A 9,308-nucleotide genomic window follows, 5' to 3' on the forward strand; every position below is an offset into this window, starting at 1 on the left:
GCTGGCTTGTACTATGCTGTGGGTACTGCTGGCTGGTACTGCTGGCTCAAGCTGGTACTGCTGTGGGTATCGCTGATTCAGGCTGGTACTGTGCTGTAGGTACTGTCTTGGGTACTGCTGGCTAAGGCTGGTACTGTGATGTGGGTACTGCTGGCTGGTATTGCTGTGGGTACTGCTGGCTGGTACTGTGCTGTAGGTACTGCTGGCTGGTACTGTTGTGGGTACTGCTGACTCTGGCTGGTACTGCTGTGGGTACTACTGACTCTGGCTGGTACTGCTGTGGGTACTGCTGACTCTGGCTGGTACTGCTGTGGGTACTGCTAGCTCTGGCTGGTACTGCTGGCTCTGGCTGGTACTGCTGGCTCTGGCTTATACTGCTGTGAGTACTGCTGGCTCTGGCTGGTACTGCTGTGAGTACTGCTGGCTCTGGCTGGTACTGCTGGCTCTGGCTGGTACTGCTGGTTCTGGCTGGTACTGCAGTGTGTGCTGCTGGCGGTAAATGCTGGCTAGCAGCGGCGCCGCACTGGAGGAAGAGGCGATGTTTCCTGTATTGGTCACAGTGACTCACTCAGACTGTCAGAACGGAGTCAGAACTATACAGGAAGCATTGGCTCCGTTCTGACAGATCAGCTGAGAGACACAGACTCAGCTGCATGGGGGGCCGGACCAACGGCCTCGGGACGTAGGTTCCCCACCCCTGCTTTACACGCACATGAACTTTATTTGCATCCCAGTCTTAGTCCGTAGGGTTCAATTTTGAGTTGGCCCACTCTTTGCAGCTATAACAGCTTCAACTCTTCTGGGAAGGCTGTCCACAAGGTTTAGGAGTGTGTCTATGGTCATTTTTTACTATTCTTCCAGAAGCGCATTTGTGAGGTCAGGCATTCACGTCTTTATGGACCTTGCTTTGTGCACTGGTCCAAATCATTTGGTGGAGCGGAGATTTTGGTGTGGGGGTATTTTTTAGGGGTTGGGCTTGGCCCCTTAGTTCCAGTGAAGGGAACTCCTAAGGCTTCAGCATACCAAGACATTTTGGACAACTTCATGCTCCCAACTTTGTGGGAACAGTTTGGGGATGGCCCCTTCCTGTTCAAAAATGACTGCGCATCAGTGCACAAAGCAAGGTCCATAAAGACATGGATGAGCGAGTTTGGAGTGGAAGAACTTGACTGGCCTTCACTGTCCTGACCTCAACCCAATAGAAAACCTTTGGGATGAATTAGAGCTAGGCCCTCTCATTCAACATCAGTGCCTGTTCTCACAAATGTGCTTCTGGAAGAATGGTCAAACATTCCCACAGACACACTCCTAAACCTTGTGGACAGCCTTCCCAGAAGAGTTGAAGCTGTTATAGTTGCAAAGGGTGAGCCAACTCCATATTGAACCCTATGGACTAAGACTGGGATGCCATTAAAGTTCATGTGTGTGTAAAGGCAGGCGTCCCAATACTTTTTGTTAATATTGTTTGTGTGTGTGTGTGTAATAGATAGATAGATAGATAGATAGATATCACATTTTTTTATTCTTTATTCTTGCCTTTATTGCTAGGACCTCGTCATTCAGGGTAGCCTTCCTGTGTAAGCTCCAACTTACAACTGTGGCCTCGTTCCCTGCCCCCTGTGACAGTGCTGGGTGGTTGAGCAGCCAATCACCTAGCACCAGTGCTGTCACATGGTGGGAAGGGGGGGAGCCGCGTGTTCCTCCACACTTGGAAGTACCAGATATTTCTCTATGATCCCTGCAGTCGAATGGAGCGGTGGGGAAGTGAGGAAAATGGGAGTATGTATGGAGGGGTTGCCATTATCTTGAACGTGTTGCTTTGTCCTCGATGAGCGATATGCAGGTTCAATTTACGCATGTGTCAGTTTCCTTTACAGTTCCTGCTATCTCCAGCAGCCACAAGCCCTTCCAGTAGATGGATGAATTGACTTCCACTCTAATTGGCCTGAAAGTGCTCCTTGCTGTCTAATCCAAAGACATTAGGAAGATGTTCAAATGTGCAGGCGCGATCTGACGCAAATCTGCAGAATAATGCATAAACTGGCAAGGTTGGCTCTGGATGGATGTTACCTCCTCTTCCCCCCAAGAGCTCAAGCATCTGCCCGCCAGCAAGCATTGGCTGCATTGGGCACCTGTCTTAGCAATGGGCTGGACTTTAATGGAGGCTCCTCTAAGGCAAGTGTCTGTCTTAGCTATGGGCTAGACTTTAGTGGAGGCTCCTCTAGGACGGGTGTCTGTCTTAGCTATGGGCTGGACTTCAGTGGAGGCTCCTCTAGGGTGGGTGTCTGTCTTAGCTATAGGCTGGACTTTAGTGGAGGCTCCTCTAGGGCGAGTGTCTGTCTTAGCTATGGGCTAGACTTTAGTGGAGGCTCCTCTAGGGCGGTTGTCTGTCTTAGCTATGGGCTGGACTTTAGTGGAGGCTCCTCTAGGGCGAGTTTCTGTCTTAGCTATGGGCTGGACTTTAGTGGAGGCTCATCTTGGGCGAGTGTCTGTCTTAGCTATGGGCTAGAATTTAGTGGAGGCTCCTCTAGGGCGGGTGTCTGTCTTAGCTATGCGCTGGACTTTAGTGGAGGCTCCTCTAGGGTGAGTGTCTGTCTTAGCTATGGGCTAGACTTTAGTGGAGGCTCCTCTAGGGCGGGTGTCTGTCTTAGTTATGGGCTAGACTTTAGTGGAGGCTCCTCTAGGGCAAGTGTCTGTCATAGCTATGGGCTTGACTTTAGTGGACGCTCCTCTAGGGCGCGTGTCTGTCTTAGCTATGGGCTAGACTTTAGTGGAGGCTCCTCTAGGGTGGGTGTCTGTCTTAGCTATGGCCTGGACTTTAGTGGAGGCTCCTCTAGGGTGGAAACTGATGCTGATGGATTTCATGTTCCAGCAATCCATAACTAAAATAAATGCAGCTAAAGGAGTAGGACTGTGATTAGAGAACCAGCTCCAGTAAGTCCAGTGCTAAATCCCCTCAGATAATAGAAGTTAATGGCTTCCCAAGGCCACCATGGTCGTCCTGTCACCGAAATGTCAGCTCCCTCCGCGGTGACTCTTTAAAGCGCGGTGATTAGCAGCGCTCTCCAGCGCTGTCGTATTCGGCAGAGCAGTCCATCTCGGCCACTGCAGTTATAAAACAACAGAATGACACGGAATGGGATAATGTGATTTTGTCTGAATACAGAGGGACATAATCCCGGCTTAATACCGTCATATAAATGATGTATGCAAATGTGTTCCTGGATTTACACTTGACAACGGGGGCGACGAGCGAGCCTGTTCTATCATGATTATTCGTCTGTAAATCAGCGAGTTATTCCACCGTAAGAAGAGCATTCAGGGCAGAGAAACTGAAGATGAGAGTAACAGGGCTGGGGACTGAGCAGTAGGAGCTTGCAATCTAAAAGGTAGCCAGATCTGCTATTAACGCCGGTTAAAGCCTGGGCATCTCTCTCGCTGAGGATAACGGGTTTTATACAGTATATGTGCCGCAAACAGTCAGAATTTGTTTCAGATTTGATCTGGCAGATTGGAAAAAAATTTACCAACAACTGTGTATGGTGTGAGCCTGTCTTTAAAAACCCCAAACATGTCAATTACTGTTTATCCAATCAGATGGCGTCATTCTGACAGATCTGTTGTAGAACCAAATGATCAATTTAAGTCAAATCAACTACAAAAGTGTGACTCCTTATCAAATGATTTTCCAACGACTCCACACACAGAGACTCTTCTCTCTTTTGTTCTTCTTTCAATACCGATGGCTAACAATTTCTCAGAATACAACTGGAAATGAACATTTATAAGTAATAATCTCATAGCATGTCGATCCAGGAATATTTGATTGCCTTAGGACAGGGGTCTCCAGTGATCCAATATAGAAGGATCACATGAGCTCTGTGATCATTTCAGGGAAAGGTGCGGTCGGCTGTGTTTACAACAGCCGACCGTCCTTCTCACTCAGCGGGGAGCGATCGCGGGTGTCAGGCGGCAATCAGAGCCGCCTGACCCATGCATCAGCTTCCCCACTGCCGAGTGGGGGTGGGAGCACACCGGCGGCGGCGCGCGCTCGCCACCTAGCTTCCTGCGCGCGACTGGCATAGACCTATGTCGGTTTGCGCAGGAGAGCCACTCTGCTGCAGTAAATAGGCGGCGGGTGGTTGGGAAGTGGTTAAAACACCTTTTTTGTCACTTTTTAAACAGCATTTTTTTTCTTTCCTTCCTTTCTTCAGTCTGCTAATTAAGGGGAGTGGTTAATTGTTTTCAGGTGCTACAAGTAGTATATAACTTTCTGCAGAACTCACTCTGAGCTTGCCACATTTTGTTTGCTGGAACTTTGAGAAAGGGGGAAATTTAACTAAGTGGAGTTAAAAAACTGAGTTTGAAACAGGAGTCTTCTAACCTGTAAGTAAGATCTGAAATTTCTTGTAAGTAATATTAATATTGTAACTGGGATAACGAGTGCTAGCAAGGTTGAAGGTTTTGCTTGGTGCACAGTGTGCTGCATGTAAATAGTAAAGAAGCAACTGCTCCAGGATGGATACCGTTGCAACAGATGTGAGCGGGTTGCCCTTCTGGGAGCTTACATTAGAGATCTGGAGGAGCAAGTTGCAACACTGGGCAGAGCTGACAACCTTGAAAGGGGTCCTCTGCTCACTGAGTAGGTGGGTAATGGGGTTGATGTGGATGGTGGCGCGGTAAATCAGGATTATCAGGTAGGAAGATGGCTCACTGAGTAGGTGGGTAATGGGGTTGATGTGGATGGTGGCGCGGTAAATCAGGATTATCAGGTAGGAAGATGGCTCACTGAGCAGGTGGGTAATGGGGTTGATGTGGATGGTGGCGTGGTAAATCAGGATTATAAGGTAGGAAGATGGCTCACTGAGCAGGTGGGTAATGGGGTTGATGTGGAGGGTGGCGTGGTAAATCAGGATTATCAGGTAGGAAGATGGCTCACTGAGCAGGTGGGTAATGGGGTTGATGTGGAGGGTGGCGTGGTAAATCAGGATTATCAGGTAGGAAGATGGCTCACTGAGTAGGTGGGTAATGGGGTTGATGTGGATGGTGGCGCGGTAAATCAGGATTATCAGGTAGGAAGATGGCTCACTGAGCAGGTGGGTAATGGGGTTGATGTGGATGGTGGCGTGGTAAATCAGGATTATAAGGTAGGAAGATGGCTCACTGAGCAGGTGGGTAATGGGGTTGATGTGGAGGGTGGCGTGGTAAATCAGGATTATCAGGTAGGAAGATGGCTCACTGAGCAGGTGGGTAATGGGGTTGATGTGGAGGGTGGCGTGGTAAATCAGGATTATCAGGTAGGAAGATAGCTCACTGAGCAGGTGGGTAATGGGGTTGATGTGGAGGGTGGCATGGTAAGTCAGAATGATCAGGCAGGAAGATGGCTTACTGTAGTCAGAGTGGTAGAGGTTGACAAAAAAGGAAGGCCAGCGCTGGGTTTGAATACCCAAACAGATTTGTCAATTTGGGTCAAGATGTGGGGATGGCAAACAAAGGTGGTGGCCCTAGATGTCACTGCTACCCCTAACAGTCGGGAGAGCAGCCCATCTAGTAGGGGTAGTGCAGGCAGGTCTAGACACTTTGGGGAGAGGTTTATGGGAAGGCTGGAGGAGTATTTGGCCTAGGTTCACACCGAGGCCGGTTTCAAATTGTGCAAGTTCAGCTTAACTCACACAATTTCAAACCAGCATTTTCAGTCTGACTTCGGGGGCAATTTCATAGACATCTGTGCAAGTTCCTGCACAGATGTCTATTGAAATGGCCCCCAAGCCACCAAAAGTAGTGCAGAAACTACTTTTGGGAATTGGTACAGCGCAGCAAAGTTGGCGCCACCTCGATTCAGCCGGTGCCATTGCCGGCAATTGGCTCCAATTTGACATGCGACTTGACATGTCAAAACGGACCAATGTGAACATGGGCATAAACTAGGATTGAGGAGGGAGGGTGAATTTGATTCAAATGGGTCAGACAGGGGTGACCCAGTCCCTTTTGGTGGGTGGAATGGGCAAAGATGGCAGGAGGGCTATGGCAGGTGATAAGAAGGTTCCCATGTTACAAACAACCATTGGATATTGTACTTTTTGTACCAAAATAAAAAAGTATTAAAGGGTTTGTTCACCATTGCCAGAAGTCTGCCATTGCCAAATTGTAGTTGAGTTGTAAACTTTGGAGCACAAAAAGAACTTTGATTTAATTGGTATTGCTGAATCTTGGCTTCACTCTTCACATGACTGGACTATCAATATTCCTGGCTCTTTCAGAAAGTCAGGGTAAAATGTAAAGGTGGGGGGTGTCTGTCACTATGTGAGAAGTGATCTCAAGGCGAGTGTGAAAGAGGACCTAGTTGATGAAGAGTGTGATGAGGCTTAAGCATTATGGGGGTGCGTACTACAAATTTAATCATTGGAGTTTGTTATTGACCTCTCAGTGTTAATGAGGATGTGGAGACTCCGCTCCTTACACAGATAGAAAGGGCTGCAAAGGTTGGGACAGTGATAATAATGGGGGATTTTGCCGACCCAGAAATTGACTGGAGTAATGGCACTGCAGAAACATTTAAAGGTCAAACATTTTTTTTCCATCCGTCAATCGGATCGGATGAAAACAGGTGGTTCGTTTTCATCCCATCTCCCCATGGAGGAGAGCAGGTCTCCGCCGGGTCCGTCAGCACAGTGAGTGGAGATGGGCCTGTCATCTGCCTGCTCAGCGGGGATCGGAGGATCGATCCCCCGCTGACCAAAACCAAGTCTGCCTGTGTCAAAGGACCCCAAAGTTGAACTATAGGCAAAACATTTTCCATTTTGGATAGAGTAAGGGAAGATTATAACCTGTCAGATTTTTTTTATTCGCCTTCTGTGTCCCATTGCATAGATTTCCTTCACTTCCTGCCCCATAGCCAAACGGGAAGTGAGAGGAAATCCCTTAACAGAATTCTTTGGGGACCCCCAGGTCTTCAGAACTAGTGACCCCAGTGGAAGATTTCCCTTCTATTACTTTTCTGGTAGACAAGCTAGATTTTCTTTTTCTTTCTCTTTCAATGATGATGGTAAACAAGACAAATAGAGAGGGGGAGTCTTCTTAACAAGGGTCAGAGAAGGCAAAAAACTGACAGGGGTTCAAATCCATCTCCACTCAATCCAAAACTTAATACCAAGTATTGACTTTAGTTATACTTTAACCCCTTCACGCCGACAGTATGCAAATATGTGGTCCCATTGAACTGGGCTTTTTTCAGTGAGGCTGCATATTTGCGTATCTTTGCGCTAGGAGCGTGTCTCACCAAGAATCCTGGGCCCTGCTCTAAAGATCGGTACCCAGAACAGCCGGTACTAGGAGCATGTCGCACCAAGAATCCTGGGCCCCGTTCTAACGATTGGGACCCAGAACAGCTGGTTCCGGGTTTTTTATTTGTCAAAAAAAGAAGAATGCAATACATTATATATATATATATATATATTTTTTTTTTTACTTTTGAGGTGGGGGGGGGGGAGAATCTTGGGTGAGTTTCCACACTTTTTTTCTCCAGGACTTGACCCCTGCTGGAATAGTAACACTGGATTGGCATAGGGCCAATGTGGTGCCTATATATTTAAAGGGGACAAAGTCTTTACCAAGTAACTATAGACCTGTTAGTTTAACTTCTATAGTCGGGAAGATACTGGAGAGTTTAATAAAAGATCACATAGATGAGTTCTTGCTGGAAAAAAACATTTAAGCAACAGACAGCATGGATTCATGAAAGACAGAAGTTGTCAAACAAACCTCATTTCTTTTTATAAGGAGGGAAGTACAACCTTGGACAGAGGGGTGGCTGTGGACGTGGTATACTTGGATTTTGCAAAAGTGATTGACACAGTTCCCCACACACAGCTAATGTGTAAAGTAACGTCTACAGGCTTGGAAAGATCAGTTTGTAAATGGATAGAAAACTGGCAAAAAGATAGAATTCAGAGAGTAGTGGTAATGATTCTTACTCTGAATGGTCTAAGGTTATCAGTGGTGTACCCCAAGGTTCAGTGTTATTAGTGGGGTAACGTAATGTTCAGTGTTATAGTGGTGTACTCCAAAGTTCAGTGTTATAGTGGTGTACTCCAAAGTTCAGTGTTAGTGGCGTATTCCAAGGTTCAGTATTAGAGTTGTGTACCCCCAGATTCAGTGTTATTAGTTGGGTACCCCAAGGTTTAATGTTGACACCCTTTTTCATATATTTATAAATGATATATGGTCTGGCATAAAAAGTACAATTTCAGTCTTTGCATATGACACCAAGCTATGCAGTGAAATAACATCCCTACAGGATGTCTCCAAGTTACAAGCCCACCTCAATGCACTGTTTGATTGGGCAACTATGTGGCAGATGAGGTTTAGTGTTGAGAAATGTAAAGCTATGTACTTGGGAGCTAAAAATAATATATCATACATACTAGGGGGAGTGCAGCTGGGGGAGTCAATGGTGAAGGATCTGGGTGTTCTCGTAGATCAGTGATGGCAAACCTTGGCACTCCAGATGTTTTGGAACTACATTCCCCATGATGCTCAGCTACACTGCAGAGTACATGAGCATCATGGGAAATGTAGTTCCAAAACATCTGGGGTGCCAAGGTTTGCCATCACTGTCGTAGATCATAAGCTTAATAATAGTGCAATAGTGTTACCACTTGGGCGACGGCATGACGACTTGGACTACACTGTTATCAATTCTGCTATAGTCTGACCACTTGTTAGTGTGACCCCTATACTATACCACTTGGGCTAAGGGGTGACCACTTGGGCTATATTAATACTTGTACTATTGTGTGCTATAGTGTGACCACTTGGGTTATAATGTGACCACTTGGGTTAGTATGACCACTATATTATACCACTTTTATTTTAGTATTACCACTTGGCAATAGTTTGATGAATTGTGCTGTAATGACCACTTGGGCTATAGCATTAGCCGTTGGCTATAGTGTGACCTCTTGTGCTATATTATTACCAACTGGGTTATAATGTGACCACTTGTGCTATAGTATTAATACTTGGGCTACAGTGTGACCATTTGGGCTATATTACTAGTTGCACTATCTTGGGCTATAGTGTGACCACGTGGGTTATAATGTGGCCACTTGGGTTACAGTGTGACCACTATACTATACCACTCGGTCTATTGTATTACCACTTGGGCCATAGTTTGATGACTTGCGCTTTAATATGCCCACTTGGGCTATATTATTAATACTTGGGCTACAGTGTGACCAATTTAGGCTATATTACTACTTTTACTATTGTGCACTATAGTGTGACCACTTGTGTGACCACTTGTGCTA

The sequence above is a fragment of the Pelophylax lessonae genome (genome assembly GCF_965119305.1).
Source record: "Pelophylax lessonae genome assembly, chromosome: 11".
NCBI lineage: Eukaryota > Metazoa > Chordata > Amphibia > Anura > Ranidae > Pelophylax > Pelophylax lessonae.